Source organism: Phocoena phocoena, chromosome 7, assembly GCF_963924675.1.
Source record: "Phocoena phocoena chromosome 7, mPhoPho1.1, whole genome shotgun sequence".
NCBI lineage: Eukaryota > Metazoa > Chordata > Mammalia > Artiodactyla > Phocoenidae > Phocoena > Phocoena phocoena.
Window position 1 is genome coordinate 62,473,607 of NC_089225.1, and position 22,755 is coordinate 62,496,361.

Consider the following 22,755-nt stretch of genomic DNA (forward strand, 5'->3'; position numbering starts at 1 on the left):
GTTTGAAGGAGCTGCTGTAACAAAGTACCATAAACTAAGTGGTTTAAACAAGAGAAGTTTACTGTCTCACAGTTCTGTAAGCTAGAAGTCCAAGGTCAAGTTGCCAACAGGGCCATGCACCCTCTGAAAGTGCTAGGGGAAGATCTGTTCCAGGCCTCTACCCTAGCTTCTTATAGTTCCCTGGCTTGAGAAACCCGTCTTCAGGTGGCATTCTCCCTGTGTGTGTGCCTTTCTGCCCAAAGTTCCCCTTTGTATAAGGACACCAATCATATTGGATTAGGGGCCCACCCGACTCATATGTAACTTCATTTTAACTTAACTAATTACATCTGCAACAGCCCTATTTCCACATCAGGTCACATTCTGCTTTACTGGGGACTAGACCTTCAACAATTTATAACAATACTTTCATCTAATAGCAATGCCTTTGTCCAATTTTAAGAATTTTTTTTTTTTTTGGTAGTTACTCCTTTTTATAAGCCCACATCTTTAGTGAAGTAAACTAGGTTTGTTTTCAAGCCTATGCCAGGTCTGTGGTGACACTATATAGGAAAACTACCGAAGTATGGTAACACTGGTTAGGACATGCAAAAAGCAACTGGCAAAGAAATCTGCTGGTGGGGAGGAAGACAGTTGACAGAGATGTTAAATGACAACCAGGATGGGTTTTAGGACTTGTAGATATTCCTAAGAAACTGAGAAATACTCAGAGAGGTGAAAAGACAGGATTCCGTACTAATCAAGCAGGAGAGAGCCCGGAACTTTTGTTACTTACATTTTGAAAAGAGTGAATCTCAAAACGAATAAATATAACAAAACAGAAATAGACTCAAAGATTCAGAGAAAAAACTAGTGGTTATCAGTGGGGAGAGGGGTGGGGGGTAGGGACAAGATAGGGGAAGGAGGATTAAGAGTAACAAACTGCTAGGTGTAAAACAAATAAACTATAAGGATATATTGTACAGAGAAAGAAATATAGCCGGTGTTTTATAATAACTTTAAATGGAGCATAATCTATAAAAATATCAAATCACTATGTTATATACCTGAAACTAATCTAACACTGTAAACCAACTATACTTCAGTAGGAATAAACAAACTATAAAAGTTGGCAATTTCATATGGTTCAATCTAAAAAAAGAAAAAAAGAGTGAATCCCAAGTCCAGAATACTTGGGGATATGTGGTTTTAAACCTCATCTTGTCAGAATCTTTAGAAAAGAGTCATCTCCCAGGGACAGATTCCCATTAATAAATCTCAGTGAGATTGGTATATTTCCACTACAATGTCAATTAATCAATTAATTTAGAATGGGAAGCACAATTATTAGGTAAACTAGAACATTTGAATGGTCCAGTTGATATATATATCCCCTGAGGTCCGTTTCTCATAGAAATCCCATCAGAATGCAGATTTATTTATTTCCAGCAAGAAACATATCACCACAGGCAAATTGGATATCGATGTCAGTCTTCCCAGTGCATTCCCTCCCTGTGAGCCAAAGGCCGCCTCTGAAGTGCAGAATCAGATCGAGGCAAATGAGTATTAGCTCATTGGAACACTCAGGTGCATGAAGCTCTGGAGCTCTGGTTTTCCCATCTCCACAGAGGGCATGCCTCCCACGCACACTCTCAGACTCAGAACCGGATAGGTAAGGAAATCATACATAAAAATACATCTATTGGGGCTTTCCTTTTCTGTTTTCCAGGGTGACTGTGCATCCTCCATTTACATTATCCTTCTCCAAAAAAAGTAAACACACGTGTTTAGATCTCATCATACTTAGACATCTCCACATGGCGTTTCTGGGCTCCTGAGTTGCGTGTGTTCCCAAGCCCTTTGATCACAGAGTCACATGCATTTTCCCAGTTAATTCCCCCTAATGCCTGGGCCCAGCCATAGTGTGTGAATTTTACTTCTTTATCTACCAGGGAGCGTGATGTCCCTCCCCTCCAAGTTTTGTGGAAGGGAGCGCCTTCCTGTGACTCACACATTCTAATAAGGCTCTAGACACTGGAATTCTCTGACATATGTGCGGGTTGAAAAAGATCTTGTACAGACTGAAAAATGATCTTGTGATCTTAACTGAACCCTCTCGTTTTATAAATTATTGCTTGGAAAAGCCCTGTGAGATACTCACATACACAGAGGTAGTGAGTGACAGGGTTGAAACCCAGCCTGGCCTTTCAGACTCTCATTTGCTGCCCCTGGCTGCTGGGTTTTCCAGGTTTTGGTTGCTTCTGCCCAAGAGTGCTCACTGATAATCATCTGTCCTTTTCCTTATTCCTTTCTCCCTTTTTACCCCTCACAGAGGATGGACTGTCACAGAACCGAATCACTGAAATGTAAAAACATTTAGAGGGTTTAGTTTTTTTTTTTTTTTTCATTTCTTGTCAAGGGAAGAACACACCTCTTTGTCATCAAGACAAAGTAGATTCTTTAAGAGAATTGTTTTCAACAGGGCTGCTCTGTAGTGGGTACTGGCCATGACCTGCTAGAAAGTGAATGGAGCCATTCAAATGTGTTAGTAGTCTACTACTGAACATTTATTTTCTCATTCTAATGAAAGGTGATGGCGTCTTCAGCCATAAACTTAGTCTGGTTTTATTTAAATATTGTAAGTGTCATCAGCATAGGCTCTATTATGCTGGGCTTCTGAAGAGAGAAGCAAATAGTCACTTACTAAGCTTGATTAGACTTGATGTGCTATGACATGCAGGATAATTTATTCTTGCTTTAAGTCCAATTAAGGCGAAAGAATCCCCAGGACAGCAGAGATTTTGATGGCCTGTGCTTATATGGATTACAAAGATGACTTTTGGAAGGGAAATTTACTTTTCGACGGTCTATTCCACTGTTTATATTGGAAAAACTATTTTTCTTAGAAAATGTACTGTTACTGATAAATATCAGAAGCCAGTGCCTGTCTTTGAGTTAGTCACAGCAACTATAAGGCTGAATGCTCACCCATCTTCTTCTGTTCCACAGGCGTACATGTGAGAGGAGAGTGTGGTACAGAGAAAGGCGGAGCACAGGCTCTGAGGTCACCTCCTTCACTTCTTAGCTCTGTGACTTGGGCAAGGTGCTTGACCTCTCTGGGCCTCAATTTCCTCATCCTTAAAATAAGGATGATGATGAACAGTGTTCACATTCAGAGTCTGTGTAAGGGTTGAATATTTTAATACCTGTAATATGTAAGAAGAGTGCCTGCTGCTAATAAAACTAAATGAATATTAGCTAGTATAATTGTCATCACATCACATTTTACAGACAACATTCAGTATAGAGTCCAAAGCCTACTATCACTCAGAATGGCCAGATATGAATTATATATCTACCTTTAACATTATTGAAGCAACTTAAAATCACGTCAGGTTTTTATTTACATCAACTATGGACTTACATACGTGTGATAGACAGAAAATGTGTCTTGGAGCCTTGTAGTTCAAGAGTTAAATCATGGCTCTGCCGTTTACCATCTCAGTACACAAAGGATTAGCATCATCATCGTGTCTCATGTTCTTGTCTGCAGAATGGAATAATAATACTTATTCGTAGCTAATATTTATCCAGAGTATCAGTAAGCTGATACTTGCTACATATCAGGCACTGATTTAAACACTTCTGATGTAAGAATTCATTTTGTCTTAACAACCACCCTGTGAGGAATAAGTCCTTGGCCCAGTTCATACAGTTAATGAATAGCCAAACTAGGGTAGAAATCCAGGCAGCTTGATTCCAAAGCCCAAGCTCTTCGTTACTGCATGTATAATGCATTCATTCACTCCACAGATATTTATTTCATGCTTCACATGTGTCTAGGTGGTTTGGATGCAGCAATGTATAAAATAGACAAAACAAACAAATGCCTCCTGACAAATGTAACTCTCTGTGATAACAGGTGAATTAATATAGAGAACAGTATGGTCCATCTGAAATATAACTCAAGCCACGGATGCAGACCACAGGTACAATTTCAAATTTTCTGGTAGCCACATTATGAAAAGAAACAAGTAAAATGAATTTTAATAACATATTTTATTTAACCCACATACTTAAAATATTATCACTTCAGCACATGGCCAATAAAAGTAACCAAGTCATTCTTTTTTTTATATACTAAATTTTCAAAATCCAATGTGTATTTAACATAGCACTGCTTAATTCACACTAGCCACATTTTAAGTGTTTGACAGCACACGAGCTAGTGGCTACCGTACTGCACAGAGCGCTTCTCCAGGATCAGCATGTACCCTTGAGAAGAGCCCAGTGTGAACGCTCTGAGTGGAGAAGGGCTCGGTACTCCACCTGGAGCAGCGTGACGAAGAAGTAGAGTGGTCAAGATGAAGTTTGATGGGAAGGCAGGGCCCAGGTCATGTAGGACCTTGTAGGCAATGATTGTAGGTGAGTCATCTGGGAAAAGGCAGGGATTTCTTTGCCCTGTTACTTTAAAGCACAGCTCCCTTTATCTTTCAAAGTCCGAGTCCTAATTCAATGAGTGTATAACGAGTAACTAAGTCACCCCCAAATCTTGTTAGCAAAAAATTGCTTGTGTTAGTGATCTTTTCAGTGCGGCTTATTTACTTTATCAGAGCAAAGTAATGCCTCTTGTCATCTGAAGTACAAGTGGCTGTAATACTGACTTACAACACAGCTTTCAGTGTGTGAGCCAATTGAATTTCACCATTGCAAACAGCATACATGCATAATCAGCTTTGAGAGTTGAAGTAAAATGAAGAATTTTCATCCAAGGTTGGTTTAGTTCATTTAAAACTGGCTTTGATTTAAATTCCAAGTGATGCTTTTAGCTCACGCAACAGTTCAAATGGAATGAAGTTATCTAGTTCCAAATCATAATCCTTTCCCTTCAGTAACCTTAGAATCCAGTGTGTGGCATTGGGTCATACAAAGCGTGAGTGTTGGTACAAGAACGGCATGATTCGTGTATGGTTTTTCTTTCGAATTTACACAGCATGTTCAAGTTGAAGGGTGACTTTGAAATTTTATAAGCTGAAGAATCTGGAAGCACTGGAGTCCACACAATCTTTTAACTCTAATAGAAAGCCTTAACTAACTGCTAGACACAATTACAGAGACCTCTCCAGAGACAGGCAAGAAGGAGTCTTTATAAGCTATATATAAATTTTAAAAGATCCTTACGTCTGTTTTGTTAAAACTTTGTATCCTTCACAATCTACTACCAAGTTATGTTACATTATAAATTTGGAAACATTTCCACATGGAAATATTATTTTGATCTTGGTAGATAAGTTTAATGATGTTGCATTATATATCAACAATACCCAAAGACCTATTCTCTTCTCTGAAAATGCTGATTCTTGGATTTCCCTGCTTTAATAAAATCCTGCCTACACGCTCCACTCCTGTTACACAGAGCAGAAGGCTTTATATGTAATTATCAGAAGACCAAGTTCAAGTCTGTATTCAGTAAGTGAAACTATTTGGAAATCTAGTTTTTGCAAATTGAAAAGTTTCTGTCTTTCTTATTCTCATCCTTGCATTCTCCGTGGTTCATTCATTCACTTGTTCATTTATCTGATATACATTTATTGAGCTTTTTAAGGACACTAAGCTAGGTGCTCTGGAGTGGATTTCTTTTTAATGTAAGTGGCTCCTCATTGAAAATGTTACGTATGTGATTATAACATGATTTACAATGTGCTGAATATACCAAAAGGTATATACAAAATGATATGGGAATTTAGAGAAAGGAGGAACTATGGGTGAGATTCAGAGATGTAGTTAGTTATTGAGGTTGGTTCTCAAAAATCTGTAGAATTTCAACAGGAAGATCTTAGAGGGAGTAAGCATTTAAGAGAGGGAACCTGTTCAAAAGAATGGTCACGTTATTCTGTTCTTAAGTCAAAGTCTTCAAAAAAGAGCAAGAAGAGAGTAAGAATGGGAGACAAGGCAAACTGGGGTCCAGGGCAAGAAAGCTAATTTTAGTGGCAGCCTGAGTATAAACCTTATTCTGTGGAAAATAAGAAGACTTAGACATTTTTTCAGCAGAGAAACCATTATTCTTTAGACTTCTTTTTTCCTGGCAAAACATTTAGGACGAATTGTAAGGGAAGTGGACAGGAAATAGGGAGACCAATTGCAAAGTAATTGCAACAGTCCAGTGGTAAAGTAATAGGGGTTGAAGCCACCAATCTTAGTGACATTGTGGAATTTTAATCTCAAGGCCCAGATCTTTGAGACAAGCAAGTGGAAAATGTTGATGACACTTAAATTTTTAATCTGACCGGTGTGAGGAATAGGAGGGTGAGTGAGCAGCTGGTTTGTGGGGAGGATGATGTGTTTTGGACAAATTAAATTAGGCATTCTATCCATTATCCTCTCTAGATGGCTGAACTAAAAACCAAGCTGACGTGAAAAATGGAGCCAGGAGGCGGGATAGCGACAGGACGTTCTAGAGGTAAAATGTAAAGATCCATGACACTCAAGCTCTTTCTCTCTACATCAGACTAAGCCGGTTCTAACAAAATCCATATGGGCCAAGTTCAGATTGTAGCTATTGGTTTTCTTCTTCCTTGTGATATTGTGACTTATAATAAGAAATATATATTTGGTCTTTGTCGCTGTTTCTGGCACAGAGACCCCCCCAAAACCTTGGAATTTCCTAAATGTTGAGAGTGATATAGGTGCCTTTTGTTATGTTAGTGACTTTGGGAAAGCAGCTGAGGATAGGGGCTGTTGCCTGGAGCCAACCCTGCTTGAGGGGTTGGAGTTTTCATTCCCACCCTGACCTTGGGGAGGAAAGAAGAGCTGGAGATGGAATTCAGGCACCAATGGTCAGTGATTTAATCAGCCATGCCTATGTGATGAGGCTTCCATAAAAACCGAAAAGGACAGGGTTCGGAGAATTTCTAGGTTGGTAAACAGGTGGAGATTTAGGGAGAGTGATGTACTCAGAGAGCATAGAAGTGCCATGCCCTTTCCCCATGCCTTGCTCTATGCACCTCTTCTTTCTGGCTGTTCCTAAGTTATATCCTTTTATTATAAACCAGTAATCTAGTAAGTAAGTTGTTTCTCTGAGTTCTGTGAGCCTCTCTAGCAAATTAATCAAACCCTAGGAAGGGACTGTATAAGCCTCTGATATATAAGTCAGTCAGAAGTACAGGTAAGAACCTGAACTTGTGCCTTGCACCTAAAGTCCAAGGAGGTGGTCGTTGGAACCCCCAATTGATAGGCAGTCAGTCAGAAGCCCTTTTGACTGGCATCTGAAGGTTGGGGAAACATTCTTATTGGACTGAACCCTTAACTGGTAGAATCTGATTGTTACTACCCCTGGTTATGGAGTTGAGTTCTTGGACACCCTGCTGGTGTCTTGAGAATTGCTTGGTAGTGTGTGAAGAAGCCCCCACACCCACACACCCACACCCACATCCACACACACACACACCCACACACACACACACACACACACACACACACACACACACACACACACTTTGGGATTGTTCTCAGAACACCAATAGGCATTCCTTATTAAAAAATGAAATCATAGTTTTATTGCTTCATGAAAAATTAGTACAATTTGATGTTTGTGGAAGATTTGGACATTGAAATGCTTGGCCTTAATTTTCTTCTTTAAGAGAGAATTTTCATTAGTGACTAGAAAGACGCTCTGGGTGTTTGTCCAGAGAATGGTCAGTGTACCGACTCTAGAATAGAGAAAGACCCTACATTTCTCAGAAGTGATTTTAAGACTGTCCCACTGTTTTATCTATCCAGGGCAACAAATTACTTCCCACCACCTTTGCTCTGCCTCTCCAAAATCCATCCATCCATCCAAATTATGTCTAAACACACCTCATCCATTAAGCTTCCTCTTGTCTACACTCATATGTTTTCAGTTCTTTAAATTCCCTTAGCAATACATTTATGACCATTATTGACTTCTAGTTAGTGATGTGCAAGTCTCCTTGCTAGAGTGTAATACCTTTGAGAACATAGAGTGTTGCTCATTTTGCCAACCTGCAGGTACCTTTCACATAGCTAAGGGTTGACTAATGATTGGGGAATGAATGTGTGTGCAATCACCTAGTTTGCTGAGGACGTCCTATACACCAGGCAGTGTTCTAAGCACTTTACATATGCTACTTCATCTAATCTTTGCCACAACCTGAGATAGAGACTGTTCTTTTGCCTAAGAGAAGGTGAGGGTAAGGACTTGCTGGCCACTTAAGTAGCAGAGCCGGGACATGAACCCGGGAAGCCTAGCTCCAGAGCTTACGGTCTTAGTTACCCACTTCCAGATACTATATGTTGCCCCTTCCAAGTACTATAGTACATGTCCCAATTTGCTTACCATATACAGTAAAGAGGAGAAAGGAGGAAAATAAAGTTTAGAGGACTGCCTTTCTAATTACGGATATATGACTTTGTACAAGACATAAGTCAATTTATCAGGTTCCTCACATAATGTGGATTAATAGCAGTATGTATTTTATGAAATTTTTGTGGTGATTAAATGAGACAATGTACATAAAATGTACATAGTGAAAATAAACTTTTGTGTTGATGGGGAGGGAATTCCTAAGGTGTGTAATTCACATTATCTCCTTCTAGATCACCATGTTACCTTCCATCTGGGAGTGATATCTTGGCATCTGCCCTTTTGTGTTTGGTGCTACAACATTATTTTTCCTGAGAGCAATGATTTCTAGCCAGTCTGAAGCTACCCAATAACAGTTGTGAAAATACAGAAAATAGCAATCATGCACTGTAGAGAGAATATGCAGCAGGCCAAAAAGAAAATTAAAGGCCTTATAACTTTAAAACCAAAAATTGAGTCTCCCGCGAATGTTAAATTGTAGGCATTTCTTAGTATTTTATTATACTTTACTCTGTGTGGTAGCATATTTATGCATTTTTCTTTTTCAACCAACCTATCATGTTGGATGTTGTCTGTAGCACTTGGAGTGCATAGTTAAATAAACATAGGGGTAGAAAAGAAAGTTCATTTAAAAAAGATATTGTTTTAGTTTATTTCAAAAAAGCTCTTTTTTAGTTCTTTGGGATTTTTCTGAAAAAGAAGCACTTAATCTCACAATTACAATAAGAAACAAAAAAATGCTAACGCCACTGAAGGAGAAGAGATAAAAGTGGTTGAAGAAGAAATCTATGCCTTTAACTCCCTTTTATTCCTCAGATAAAATAATTCACCTAATGCTACTATATAAGCCAGGCAATGACAAGAGAAAATAATCATTTTATTGCAGTGGATCTTTGTGTACAGAATTTAAGGACAGGACCTGTTCTTATCCTTGGGGGGGAGAGGGGGAGGAGTATTTGACTTACAATACCTACTTATCTCCTTAGAAGAATGTCTAGCATAACATTCGCAAGACTTCATGTAACATTAATAAATTGAGTGAGGATTTATCAAAAGGTCTGGGATTCATATTAGTTTTTCTTTAACTTTTTTCTTACCTCTTTTGAATTACGGACATGGGAGCAATTTTTTAAACTATTTGGTGGGTCTGTCACTTTTAGCAGTAGCATTGGCAGTGTATGTCTTGAATTTGAATGTGTATATATGACAGCTACAACCAAATGGCCTATAAGATATTATTCATTTCTTTATACTGTATCTGCTAAGATATGACAGTTAAAAATTTTACAGTATTAAATACAAACTTTCCAAACATTCATTGAAACTCAATAGGAAGTGAAGTAGCATAAAACAAGTCTAGTTTACTGCTTTGAATTGTGGTCTTAATAAATCTCACTCTGCCAAAATGATGACTCTTGTATTTTGCCTGCATTAAAATCATTTTAGGAGGTAATTGGTTTAGCTTATTGTAATACTGCCTGATAATATTTCTTTTGCTTTTCAAGCAGAGAATAAGGTATCATTAAATTATTGTTGCACAGGGAAGTCATGTATTACAAATGTTATTGAGTACAGAATATAAAATGGACTCAAGAAAAATAAATACCCTTCACAGAGGAGACTCACTACAGGTTTCACTGGATTATTTAACCCACTCAAATGTGCTTCTACCTGATAGGCTAGAATTACTTGGTAACTCTTTTTAGTTATTTTTATTATTTTAAATTTATTGATTGAAAATATATACAAATACATAAAATAAAGCGTTAAAAGGCATATTTTGGAAAAGTTACCTGATTCTACTTTAGTACTAAATGAGATGTGTTGTTATTGTTTTGAACATTTAAAAAATGTTCATTTGATAAAGTGTATCAAAGTTTAATTTTTGTTGAACCTGCATTTAGAGAGAGAATGCCTAGGTTTTCATAACCTTATTGTGATTTTTTGAACGTTAGAATTCCCATAACCAGAAAAATTAAACTTTTTTTAAAACAAAGATTCTCACAAAGTATATATAAGTATCAGTATATAAATACATATGTATATATACATATATGTATGTGTGTATATATGTACACATATGTAACTGTGTTTTCCAGTGATGATTCTTTTTAAATGACTTAAAACATGCTATTTAACTAAATTGAGTATATTTTTAACTAATTCATCCAATCAGCTAAACGTCTCCCTCCCATAAAAGAAAAAAGTCAATAGCCCATAGGTTTTCTTCCAGACTGAGGTGAATTGGCTGAACTGACCAATTCTGGGGAAGCAGGTGGTTCATGAAGTTACAACCAAGGAGTCTAAAGTTTCCCTGGCATCTGGCTTGATGTCATGTGTACCAGTTGTATCCAGTCTTTTTAACAGTTCTACCTTGTGCTTTGCACTTACTGAGCTTGGTATTTTACCACAGTACCCAACTGTAGGTTGGGGGCCTAGTGCCTTGTGAACTATTGGCAAAATCTCAATCAGCTGAGCACACACAGTGTGTAAATATGTCGGAAGAGAAAATGGATGCATTGATAGATGCCTCCCCAGCAAGAAAAGCAGAGACTGTCAATCAGCCTGCCGCAAGAAAGGAATGGAAAGGAGCAGGCTGACAGCACTGAGCAGGGAAGAGAGAGGTGGACTAGCTGAAGCAAGGAGGCTGGGGTTAACAGCCCTGGAGGTAGTTAATGGTCGGCTGCTCTATAGCTCCTAGGACATAAATCTAAGCAATTCACCAGCTGGAGATGCTTGAGAAGGGAAAGGAATAAACTCACCGTACTTTTATTGCAACCTGGGTAAAATGAATGTTTAATTTTGAGAGCCAGTAGAAGACTATTCTCTAACTACCAGCATCTGCTATAATAAAATGATTTTATATGTAAGTATCCTACTCTGTAGTTTGGTTGGTTTGTTGGTTGGCTGTCAGGTTGTGGAATATGTGGGTTGAGTTTTTGTTCTTGGGTTTTTTTTGAGGTATAGTTGATATAGAGTAGTATATAGGTTTCAGGTATACACATAGTGATTCACAATTTTCAAAGGTTATATTCCATTTATAGTTGTTATAAAATATTGGCTATATTCCCAGTGTTGTACAATAACTCCCTGTGGTTTATTTATTTTGTACATAGTAGTTTGTACCTCTTAATCTCCTACCCCTATCTTGCCCTTCCTGTCTTCTCTCTTCCCACTGGTAACCACTAGATTGTTCTCTATATCTGTGAGTCTGTTTCTGTTCTGTTATATTCACTGGTTTGTTGCAGTCATTAGATTCCACGTATAAGTGATATCATACAGTATTTGTCTTTCTCTGTCTGACTCATTTTACTTAACATAATATCCTCCAAGTCCATCCATGTTGTTGCAAATGGCAAAATTTCGTTCTTTTTATGGCTGAGTAGTATTCCATCGTATGTGTATTTACCACATCTTTATCTTTTCATTTGTTGATGGACACTTAGGTAGCTCCCATATCTTGGCAATTGTAAGTAACGCTACTGTGAACATTAGGGTGCATGTATCTTTTCGAATTAGTGTTTTCCTCTTTTTTTCGGATATGTACCCAGGAGTGGGATTGCTGGGTCATATGGTAGTTCTATTTTTAGTTTTTTGAGAAACCTCTGTATTGTTTGCCACAGCGGCTGCACCAATTTACATTCCCACCAACAGTGTACCAGTGTTTCCTTTTCTCCACATCCTCGCCAACATTTCTTATTTGTGTTCTTTTTGATGATAGCCATTCTGATAGGTGTGAGGCGATGACTAATTGTGGTTTTAATTTACATGTCTCTGATGATTAACGATGTGGAGCATCTTTTCATGTGCCTGTTGGCCGTCTGTATGTCTTCTTGGGCTGGGTTTTATGAAATTAAGTGGACTTTAAGATTGAAGAAACTAAACATCTTAGTACATGGAAATTTCAAAGCTAATTCATTTGTGACAAGTAACAGTCAATACCTCAGTCAAGAACAGGAGGAAAATGTCAAAAAAACCTGAAATATAAACATGAGAAGCATGTGCAGATATAGTAAGCTTTAAAGGAGTTGGCCATTTCAGTTGGTAAGACAGGAAAGATTATAGAAGCCAAGTCAGCTTAAAGCAAAAAGTTCAAGTACCAATTAAAATAGGGCCTAATAGAAACTATTTGTCAGCTCTTGACTCTGCAGACATGGAAAGTCTTTTTGCTATGGACCTGTCTTTAACTATATTTAAGTAAGAATTTTAAATATATTCTGGTTTCAGCTTAGAAGAATTATTAGAGGTTAGAAGAAAAAAATTGCTATCATTAAATTGAATGGATTGTCTAGGCCTTTGATTTCTTTTCTTATTTCCACAGTTTTGATTTTCTTTCTGCTTTAGGATTCAGTTCTTTTATCTGTGGAAATTATTACTTGTGGGAAATTCTAAATGCTATCTTTCTTAATTATTATTTCTAATGAATGGAAGTAGTGACAGTGTTGTAACTGGATAAAAATAAACCAGAAATATTTGATTTTGACATATATTATGTGGTATTTTTAGAAAATTTTCCTGATTTTTTTGGTACACATATACTGCATATCTATAGCAAAAATATTTGGTTGCACACTGTGTTTTGTTGCCATCTCTCTCTCTACATATATAGCTCACCATTAAAATTGTAAAACACCATGTTGACCCTGACAGATAAGCCTTGAAGTAGAAACAGGTATCCCAGCTTTTCATATAACTCCTTGTCTTATTACACACATGGTCTTGAATAAGGCATGTACTTCTCTGAGTCTCAGTTTCCTCATTCACAGAAATGAGGAATATCTTTCTTGTTAACCTTGCTATGGGAAGCAAGTCAAATAAGGTATGTTACTCTACTTCGATAAACATATGAATTAAAAACTCAACAGGCTACAGACAAATGAGCTTGGTCTCCATCTTAAATAAAATCCTAGAATGAAATAGACAGTACAGTTTGCTTAGCATAAGAGGTATCTAATCTCTTTTCCTTGTTTCAGAGAATTCTTTTATTTCTTGGTCAGGAAAATATAAAAGATAATGTTGTATCCAAGCTTAGACTCATTTAATAGAATCTCTTTTGACCTCTTTGTGGACAAGTTTTATAAATACAGAGTGAATTCAAGAAAAAAAATAACTAAAATTTGCTGAGCATCTCTCTGTGTCAGTCACCGTGCTTGGTGTTAATGTACTTTATCTTGTTTAGTTCTCCCAACCTTGTAACCAACCTCTGGGGAGCAGTATAACGTGGGTGGATGAAAGTGCATGCTCTGGAACTAGCATACTTGCTTTAAATTCCAGCTCCTTCACTTTCAAGCTGTGTGACCTCAAAGAAGCTATTTAACTTCAGTGTGGCTTAGTTTTTCCACCTGAGGCACACTAAGGTTGTAAATAGAATAGTTTATACCTTCATAGAGTTATCCTGAGGATTAAATAAATAAATACCTGTAAAACCCCATAGAATACTGCCTGGCACTTGGTTAGCAGTTAATAAATAATAATTGCTAGCAGTTTTTTGAAAAGCAATTATTAAACGTTAACTCAAAAAACTGCAGCTCGTTAAGAAATTTGCCCAAGGTGCCAGAGGAATGGAAAAAGTGGAGCAATGAATCAGACCCACTGCCCTTTATGGCTCCAACACTTTATTTTTTAAACACCTCCATGCTATGCTGTATGGACTATTGGACTCTGCTGAAGGTATGAGGTGATGGAGCAGGTGTGTATCATAGCATTGCAACCAACTAAGAATGCAGTATTTGGTATTTCTGTGCTTAAAATTGCTTTGGCCTCCCCACCCCTGGAAACTTCCCACTGGGCATGATTTTCTACAATCCTGGCTTTCTGCCATATACTCTAATATTTCTGTCTTTATCTCCTTCTTTTCTCTCTCCTTCTCCTCTATTCTTAATATCCCTCATCTCTTTTGTGCTCTCCCCCACATTTACATTCTTGATAACTTCTTATGCAGAGTGGATTTGCTTCTACTTTGCTTACTTATCCTTTTTCAGCACATTTCTTACATAAAAGAAACTTTGATACCAACTGTTAAGGTATGTTCCCAGCTATTCATCTGACCGTTTTGCTTCCCTGCTTTAAAAACCTGGGATATTTTCCTGTTACCCCCAGGATAAAATTTTAACTCTTTCATATGGCGTTAAAGGCTCTTTTCAATCTGTACTTTAGCTATTTTTGTAGTGTGACCTTCATTATCATAATAAAGTAAAAAAAAATAAGTAAAGAAAAAAATTTTTCAAACCACTTATAATATCCACCACCAAAAGATGACATGTTACTCTTTTAATGTCTGTCTTACGACTACATCTTATGTATCTTATACTACATCATACGTATCTACATCTTATAACTACATGTTATAAAAATTTTAACTCATTTTGTGTTCTTTCTTATAACCTGTTTTTAAGAAATGAGCAATACATTGTTTTCCAATATCAATAAAGTCATCTATAGTATTGTTCTTAATGGCTGGAGAGAATGTTGATAGAAACCCCCCAATATTAATTTTATAAATAATATACCTAAATATTTAGGCTTTTCCCAATTTTTGAAATTATGAGCAAGAATGTTATAAATGTCTTTGTAGCCAAAGCATTGCGTATCTCTTTATAATTTTCAGTAGTTTACAAATGCGGGATTGGTGGATTAGTATATTGCTGTAAAAATTGTGTTTCACTCAAACCTTGGGTAGGACTATATGTTATCAAATTGTAAATATTTGTCAATTTTTGGTGAAAATTATATTTTACGGCTATACCTAATGTTGCATAACTTTTTCCAGCACTTAGCATATTTGGGTAGTTATCATATTTAAAACTATTAAATATTTAAATTATTACATATATTTAAATATCTCACTTTAGGGCAATGAAAATATTCTTCTTATATATAACATGTAAGAAGTCCAGTGAATGAATGCGGCCAATATTTTATAATGACAATAAATGGAGTATAACCTTTAAAAATTGTGGATCACGGGGCTTCCCTGGTGGCATAGTGGTTGAGAGTCCGCCTGCCAATGCAGGGGACACGGGTTCGTGCCCCGGTCCGGGAAGATCCCACATGCAGCGGAGCGGCTGGGCCCGTGGGCCATGGCCGCTGAGCCTGCGTGTCCGGAGCCTGTGCTCCGCAACGGGAGAGGCCACAACAGTGAGAGGCCCGCGTACCACAAAAAAAAAAAAAAAAAAATTGTGGCTCACTATATTGTACATCTGTAACTTACATAAATTGTACATCAATTATACTCCAATTTAAGAAAATTTTAAAAAGAAGTCCAGTGATCACACTCTTGAGAGAACAACTTATAGCTGACCACAACTACAGATATCAGAAAGTAAAAACTGATTTTATTAAAAAGTCTGTCTTTGTGACAGTTTCAGAAGAATTCAATTAGAATTCTTATACATACTCGTGTGATATTAAGTTAAAAATAGAGGAATTTTTAAAATGTTTTACCTTGTTTTCATGCTGAGATCAGTTTTAGAAAGAATAAAGAAAGAAATACTAAGAAACACATACATTCTCATTAGTCACAATCAAAAGGTCTTGGGTTATTGCCATTAACTATAAATTAAGAGTAGGTGATGGCTGCATAATCATTAGATGATGGCAAGTTATAACTTGCAAATAATATTCTGTTGATCCTTAGAGAGCCAGTGTTTTATAAGATGGAAGCATATTATATATCTGGATAGAAGGTAGTGCTCTGGGCCCTGTATTTGACTTCATCCTGACCTCCCTAGGATGCCTGGAGTACTGGGACTGGTCAGTCAGACTGGGTGATGCACAGTTTACAGTGGTCTGTTGGCCATCGGAAGCTCTAGAATGGTTTATCTCTCTAGGAAAGCTGGTATGTTGAGAGTTGTGATTGTGACCAGCATGTTAGGAAACTCCAAAGCAGTCAGGTTGTGTCTAGTGTGTCTAGAGTGCCCATGTGTCTAGAGTAGTCCCTGCATTAGTGTCCAGACCGGTCCTCCTCTGAGGCATCAGTGTCCATAGTAGCTTGCATGTCCTGTAGCCAGTATGTCAGTCTCTGTTCATGTGCCTGGGACTGTTCAGGAGTCCCAGGACAAGCTCTAACTGTCTCTAGAGTACTCAGTATATCTTGGCTGTCAAGTTAGGAGAACTCTCCAGGAAGTAAGGGTGTCACCCACATCTTTCTTTTACTCCCACACCTCCTCTCTGGTGTATGCAGAAACTTATTTCTCTAGTTGGGAATGCAACTGTTGTCCAAGGGAGGATACTAGAAATGGATTCATCTCCCCTTTCATGTTTCTAGGAGGTGAGCAGGGAGTGAGGTTCTATCCATAGCCTGACCTCTGCTAAATGTGAGTCCTGAAAATGCTATGGAAAAATGTCCTCCCAGTACTTTAATTATACTGCTAACACAGCACTTTAAATTGTATTTTGATAGACTTTAGGCTCTTTAGTATGGCTTATTAGGATTTTTATTGCGTGACCCTGTCTTAGAGTGGGTTCCACAGAAGTAGACACTGAAATAAGGATCTGAGCAGTTCATTTGGTGAGTGAAGACAGCACTGGAAGAGAAGTGGGGAAATATACATAGAAGAGAAGTCAGTAAGGGCTATCTCATCAAGGCAGTTACCACTAAAGTCAACTAAAGCTTAGTCCACTGAGGAAAATTCTGGGGGCCATTTTAGAGCATGGGCTACAGAACTATCCTACTAGAGGGGCAAGGGAGCTGAGGTACTTATATACCAACTCTCATTGGTCTTTGGTTGAGGGCTTCTCTTATGGGAGAAGGGAGGGTTCATTTCCCAGCACTTCTGATCTGCTTCAGGAACAGGCAAAGTGGCTTCAGTACTGTTTGCCAAAGAAAGATCTAAAGGGGTTATCCTAAAGGGACGTGGGTGGTTCTCACAGTATCTGCCGCAGGTCCCTTTTTATGCCGTAGCCTCACTTTTTCTATGCCACACGCTCTAGGAATTCTTACCTGTTTGCTGTTCCTCTCATTATTCAGAGTATTTGCAGAATACATACTGTATGCTAAGCACTTCGCTAGGTACTGGGGACTCACAAGGGAGCAAGATAAAAATGGTCTCTGCCTCCAGGAGCATAACACTCTCCCTTCTTTCTTTCCTTTCTCACCGAATGTGCTTGAATACAAATGGCTCTTTAACCTGTCTTTATTCCCCACAAAAATGAAAGCTCAGTGAAGGCAAAAACTCTTCCTGCCTGGCTCACTGCTGAATTTCCAGCCCATGGCAAGGAGTGTGCCATAGAGTATGTTCAATATATGTTCAACATTTCAGTTGACAGTGTTGTACTATAGTCATAAAAATAAAGGTTGGCTTGACTAGTATAGGAGCTCCTTGAGGGCACTCATTGTATCTCCGGTACTAGCACATCTCTGATACTAGCAGATATGTAATACTTCTTAATAGAATTGAATTCAGTTTACTCAAACTGAATTATTGTTTGGTATAGCGAACCAGATATACCAGTAACTTGAAATCAGGTCTAGTAAAGAATTGTTGAAAGAATTGGAAACACTTTATATGAAAAAGGCAAGACTTGGGGAGGACTTGTCTTCAAATATCATAGAGACTGATAAAGAAAAGAGACACTGGGCTTGATGTGTCTGTCGTGAAAAAAAAAAAAAAAAGATTTTAGCACTGAATTAGAGAGAACCATCAGATTTAGTATGTTAGTGTCAGGAGCAGTGAGCTGTCCATCATTGGAGGCACCCAAGCAAAGTCTGGGAGTGTAGGAGACAAAATTTAACAATAATATGTATGGTTGATATAAGTGCCTGAGAACTGAGATTCTATGAGTTTTCTAGACAAGTGCAAAGAAATATATTTCTTCAGTCCCTTATAATTTTACAGAGTTTTCTGTAGGAAAATTAACTCTACCTTTCCCACAAGGAGGTTGTGCTTTCAACTAAGAGTTTGATTGCTTTATACCTTACAAGTTGTTTTTACATAATCCTTGCAGAGATCCTTTGAATAGGCAGACCAAGTATTATTATTACTGTTTTACATGAAAGAAGACAGATGCTTATAGAGGTTTACTCATTTGCCAAAGGTCACACACGTACTAACTGATGTAAATAGACCTTGAATCCAGGTCTTTGTGCCTCTTTCTCCAGAGCTGTCCACCGCACCATGCCACTTCTGTTATTACTGAGATGAGAGGGGAAAAACACAACCTCCTTTGAAAATACTAATGCAGACCCTCCCTTGCAGAAGAATGCTGCCAAGCCCTCTGTAATTTATACCTGAGAACAAATTTAAGTGGTATGATCAAGAAGAGCACATGGACAGTGAGAAACAGGATCCGGTTAAGAACGCAGCGCTCTGGTATCCCATGATGCTATTTACCCCACAGAATCTGACTGCTTTTCCTGGGAAGGAATTAGAATGATGCTTTTATGTTCCTGGCCAGGAAATGTTTATAAATCGTAATGTACCATTTGCAAGTGATGTTACCTTATGAATATTAAAAGATTAGGAAATGACATTGGCTTTTGTTGAAAACCTTGAGTGACCCTGTAACAGACACAATAAATGATTGCTTTTATTGCAGTGCCCTCTAAATATTATTAAAACTCTTTATAGTAGGCAATAAATAATGGCAAATGAATGCTTGATTTATAGCAATTACAGTACAGATGAGTTGGATTCATGTGCCACACTGTAATGAAGATAATAGCTCAAAACACACGAGAAACAGTCAGTGAGTGAAATATGAGCTGATGTACATGATCCATGTCCCTTGAGTAACCTGTAATTGGCTATTATGAAAGGGACTCAGAATGATTTGGTCTGCAAATAAGAGAAGTAGTACAAAATTACCATATAATCTGTGTGAATATTTTTTTTATTTTCAACACAAAACAATTTTTGTGGCATATAGGATCTGTGCCCCATATATAACATGTGAGTACTCAACAGCTAAGGACCATTCTTGTCTAACTCCTTTGAACATGTTTTCTTTGAAACTGATATCACTTTACCTTTATTCATAGTAAACATACAAAAGTGCTTTCTTTTAGCTCCAAGGTATACTACATTCTTTCATAGTTACCCTTTTAAGAATAGATTTTGTGGGTGAGGCTGGAAAAACATGGAATTTCCAAACAAAGGAATTCAAAGGATATGTGTAACTTATTTTATTCATCAAAGCAAATTTAGGTAATTCATATTAATATTTTAGATTTCAGGAAATTTCTAATGAAAGCTTAGCTTTCTCAATTTTTGTAATGTTTGCCTAAGTCTCCTTTTGACTCTCCCCAATAGAAAACCACACCAAAACAATAATAATCCACATGAAACTTCTTTTTTTGGTGGAATAAGCTGCTATTTTTGAAAGGCAACGAAGGGAGCTGTGCCAGTACAGTATTTCATGCCTAGACCGTCTGTCATGCTCCTGAAATCTCATTCTCATTATCACACAAATAACCCAAGGGATAGAGCTAGTCCCACTGGCAAGAGGGATCATCAGTGTTTATCCTAAGCTACTATTACAGTGTCCATAATGGGAAAAGGTATACCATAATTAAGAGCTATAGCCAACTAATTAAGTCAAATTACATCTAATTATAAATCCGATAATCTATGCCAAAACTAGTTGTTGATAGCTAAGGGAAAAATAATGTTTTAATTAACCTCTATTATGAATCACTGTTTGAATGTTTTTTTATTAAAAATATTTTTATAAGGTAAATACTATAGCTCTCTTCTATCTAATTTTGGTTTAGGAATGGACAAATCAAAAATCAAAAATTATTTTAATAAAACTTTGCCTTTAAAATTTATAACATAATTATGTTAATTATTAAATATTCCTAGAAAATTTGAAAGGAAAATATGAGCTAATACTACTACTGAAGAATTATATAATGAACTATAATAAAATATTCTTGAAATAGATTAAGAAGGATAAGTAAAAACTGGAAATGGTCAACAGTGGACTTATTAAATAATAAGGTGGAAAATAAGGTACACATAATGAGAAAATTTGAAGCTATGTAATCTCCACGTAAGTTAACTAGGGACAAATTAATAACTGTCTCCAAATAATTGAAAAATGGAAATAAGCAAAGTGCTGACATGTAGTTTTGAATATTTACCATGGATTTGAGCAAAATTACATAAAAACATTAGTTTAACACAAGGAGCTTACTAATCATAAAGGTGGTTAATAGTACATAATTTCCTGCAGGAAGCTGTGAAATTTTTATCTCTAGATATCTTTAAAAATAATATATATGAAATAAAACATTAGCATGAAACATCTGGAGCCCCCAAGCATGAATAACAGCTCTAAATGTCTCTTTCCCTCTAGTGTTGCTTGATAATTTAAAGAAAATAAAAACCTAATTTTGACTTAATGGTATATTTATTTAGATATAAATCCAATGTGAAATATAAGTACATGAACCTATCTTCTTCTAGGTAAGAAATGTGATAAACTATATATAATGTAATCATAGAAATCTAAAAGAATGTGAGATTCTCAAAATTTGTGCATCACTGCTCCTAGGATATGACAAGGCCATTATCCCAGGACGTGGGATTTCACAACTGATTTGTTACAACAACTGATGTATGAGCTTAATGACACATTCATGTATTTATTAAATAAGCACTTATCTACTTATCTACTATGTGTCAGCCTTTGTGCTAGACAGATATGTAGAATATAAAATATAAAAAAGGCTTAGCTCTTGGCCTCAAGGAAGTTATGAAACAGAAGGAAAGGTAAGACTTGTACATAAATTACTAAATTAAAAAGAAAATAGAAGTATCACAACAGATACCAACAAGGTACTGTGATTTTAAGGACTAAGTAACCATTTCTTGGAAGTGATATATCATGAGATTTCATAACAATTATGCTATGTAATAATCATGAACAGTAGCTAAGACTCAGATAGGAAAAGAGGTTGTTGGTGGTAATTCTCTGCAAACCAAGTGAGAATGATAAATTTTTTGTTTCTAACATCTTTACTGGAGTATAATTGCTTTAAAATGGTGCATTAGTTTCTGCTGTATAACAAAGTGAATCAGCTATACATATACATATATCCCCATGTCTCCTCCCTCCTGTGTCTCCCTCCCACCCTCCCTATCCCACCCCTCTAGGTGGTCACAAAGCACCGAGCTGATCTCCCTGTGCTATGCGGCTGCTTCCCACTAGCTATCTGACCTAGAATGATGAATTTTAAAGAGCTTTACGATTAGTAATTGTTGTCTTTGTTGTTTTTGTTGTTCAGTTCATTCACATATGCTGAATTATGTGCCAGGCTCTATAGTAGAGACGAGAAGTTTATACTCTTATCCTTATATAGAGTTAACCTTTATTGAATTACAAGTTTTGCACTGGTGAGCCTTTCTTCTTGAAGAGTATAGGCATTTTCTCTCTTCACTCTCTCCTCTCTTCTGAGGTGACTCAAACCATACCCGTGACTTTTATTATCATCCACATAGCTTGTAAATTTGTTTCTCCAACCTAGAACTCTCTTCAGAGGTCCAGGCCATATTTCAGCTGCCTACTTGATATCTCATGCACCAAATGAAAACTGTCTAAAACAGAATTTGTAATCTTTCCCCCAAAACCTTGCCTTCCTCCTGTATTTCCTATCTCAATAGATGGCACTAATACCCATCTAGCCTTGCAAATCTGAAACCTAGAAATTATCTTGAATACCTACCTCTCATTACATGCCAAAATAAATTTACCAACAATTCCAATAATCCAACTTTACTATTAAAAATCTCTGATATATATTTATCCCTTTCTCCTCATGTTGCCTGATCACCAACCCTCATTACCATTTCTTTCATATGGACCACTGCAATACATTATTTTTTGTGCGTCAATTTTTGTCTCTTTCCAATTTATTCCCCATACTTCAATGGGAGTGATTTCTCTAAACTGAATCTTATCATGTAAGTTCCTTGTGTAAACCTTCCAAAGGCCATCAGAATTAAGTCCACATTTCTAAATAAGTGTCCAAAGTCTTGCATAATACGACCTCTGCCTAGTTCTGCAACCTGGTCTCAGAGTGGACTTTCCTCACTGCCTTGGGTGAAGCTTTCCATTCAAGTTCTCAAATGTGTCATTCTCCCTCTAGCTTCATAGATTCTCTGCATATGCTTCTCCCTGGCCTGGATGGAGTGCTTTCTGCCATGTCCACTGCCTTACTTTCAATTGATTTACTTCTACTTATTTATCAGATCTCAGCTCAAATACCACTCCATTAAGAACACTGTCTATCACCACCAGTATTTTTCCTTTGTGATCTTTTTTACCTACTCATGTACAATTCAATGGTGAAAATCAAGTTAAATAACATGAAGATGGATTCATAGTTTAAAACAGTGAAAAGCATATGCATGTATCTCTTCTCCAGCTCCTAGAATTCTCATTCAAAATGT